Raw genomic sequence first — 2,500 nt, 5'->3', positions numbered from 1 at the left:
ATTTTTTATTTTTATTTTTTTTTTTACACAGTTTTAAGTAAATAACCATAAATAATAACGATAAATAAGTAAACATACGCCATCAAACTTAGCCGGCAGACATCATAAACCATTCTGCGCTGGGATATCCTTTTTTTTTTTTTTTTTTTTTTTTTTGTTTTTGTAATAGTCAAGGGTCAATGATATTTTATCGGCTGTCATCAGCAGAAGTAACCTTGCTCATAAGTCATCGAAAACAACCCAGTTTGATCACACTCAGCAATCATACCAAGCCTTTTAGATACCCAACTTTTCCATTCGGAAGCCATACATCACTTTGATATCGATTTTTTTTCTCCCTTCTTTAGTTTCTTAGTAACCAACCAGCAAATCGCATTTAGGTATATAGGAATCCGCTCTGATTTCTTTTTTTTCTTTTTTTTTTTCTTTTTTTTTGTTCGCCGTCGTCATCTTCTACGAGCAGAAGAATAGACAGGATATACTGCATGCATTCATAACTTGGAACAGTGGTCGTGTGGCAAAATAAGCGCCTGACTGACTAGAAAAGCGAGTGTGTACGGGTTCGAATCTCGTATACAGACCAGTATGCTTTTTGTTTTACTGATAACATTGCTTTTTTCTACAGACATTTGCCACGGACAATCTTTCTTTCTTGTTGAATGTTCTTTTACGTGCGCCACATGCATGCTAACACACGGGATCCCGGTTCCTAGTGTAGAAGGGGCGTGGGTGGTGGGTGGTTTGGAGTTGGAGAGTGGTGGGGTGTCAAACTCGCATTGATGCAGCAGCTAGGTAGAGGACCCATGTCACTGAGTTTCAGTTTCAGTTTCAGTAGCTCAAGGAGGCGTCACTGCGTTCGGACAAATCCATATACGCTACACCACATCTGCCAAGCAAAAGGAATGCCAACAGCACCCGGTGTTCCCAGGCGGTCACCCATCCAAGTACTAACCGGGCCCGACGTTGCTTAACTTCGGTGATCGGACGAGAACCGTTGTTTTCAACGTGATATGGCCGATGTCACTGAATGGTGACCAGATCATGGGTCTGGTATCCATGAACCTACTGCTCTTAATTTTCGGTGGTAGGATAGGCCATATCTTCTACACATCGCAGGGGGGGGGAGGGGGGGGGAATCCCCAGCTATTCTTAGACACCATATTTTCTGTGTTTATAGCACAAGGGAATTTTGCACCCTAAATTTACTGGCGGTGTAAAGGGTTAAAACGTGGAGGCCTTTGCAAAAACTAAAACGTTTGTTCTCTGAGTGATTAGTGTCCGCCGACTGACGTGTTATATACTATCAGTATGTAACTACCACCACCACCACCACCACCACTACTACTACTACTACTACTACTACTACTACTACTAATAATAATAATAATAATAATAATACTATCAATATTATTATTATTGTTGTTGTTGTTGTTGTTGTTGTTATTATTATTATTGTTATTATTATCATCATTATCATCATCATCATCATATAGTGAAGTCTTTTAAATCCTGGAACACATAATTTTCAGTTTACACATGCTATCTGTTCCTTTGGTTTCGGACCTTGCATTAATTATCCATCGTGTGCTTCATCCATATTCATGTTGTTGTTTTTTAGTTCTGGAAAGCGAATAAGCCTGAGAACAAACAAAACTGCGTGTCTGTCTGTCTGTCAGAGAGAGAGAGAGAGGGGGGGAGAGAGAGAGAGAGAGAGAGAGAGAGAGAGAGAGAGAGAGAGAGAGAGAGAGAGAGAGGGGGAGAGAGAGAGAGAGAGAGAGAGAGAGAGAGAGAGAGAGAGAGAGAGAGAGAGAGAGAGAACTCAGAACTCAGAACTCAGAAATGTTTTATTGTAAAAGGCCTTCTGACCCATTACAATGTCGAACACACACACACACACACACACACACACACACACACACACACACACACACACACACACACACACACACACACACACACACACACACACACACGTGCGCTCACTCGATTTTGTAAAACCGGGCATGCTAAAACATGGACCGAAAAATCAAAAAGGTAAAGGCCTTCCATAGTGAACAAATCAACTTAAGTATGTACGTTAGTTGTTTTGAATTTATAGCATCAGGAAACTTCGGCTATACGTGTGGTCATAATAAACCAACGCGACGTTTACTTGAGTAATGAATAAAGCGACCTAGATCATGAAGGATTTGTTTATCCTGCATTACAAATCATAGAGACAGAGAGAGAGAGAGAGAGAGAGAGAGAGAGAGAGAGAGAGAGAGAGACAGAGAGAGAGAGACAGAGACAGGCAGACAGAGACAGAGATAGAGAGAAAGACACACACACACACACACACACACACACACACACACACACACACACACACACACACACACACACACACACACACACACAGATTTTCTTTGGAACGAGGAAAGTAGAATAATCATGCATAACATTTAGCCCTCAGGGCATAGAGAAAATGAAAGAAAAAAACAACAACCTCTATTTCTTCATA

At 41.0% G+C, this 2,500-nt stretch overlaps 1 non-coding gene across 1 annotated transcript; it reads right to left on the bottom strand.

Annotated features, from left to right (window-relative positions):
* Nucleotides 1-903: 903 nt before the first annotated feature.
* On the bottom strand, nucleotides 904-1,022 carry LOC143290618 (5S ribosomal RNA). The gene has a single exon (XR_013056428.1). It is a non-coding gene; the product is annotated as a 5S ribosomal RNA (ribosomal RNA).
* Nucleotides 1,023-2,500: the final 1,478 nt, after the last annotated feature.

The sequence above is a fragment of the Babylonia areolata genome, chromosome 15, assembly GCF_041734735.1.
Source record: "Babylonia areolata isolate BAREFJ2019XMU chromosome 15, ASM4173473v1, whole genome shotgun sequence".
Taxonomy (NCBI): Eukaryota; Metazoa; Mollusca; class Gastropoda; order Neogastropoda; family Buccinidae; genus Babylonia; species Babylonia areolata.
This window is presented reverse-complemented; position numbering and strand designations above follow the sequence as displayed.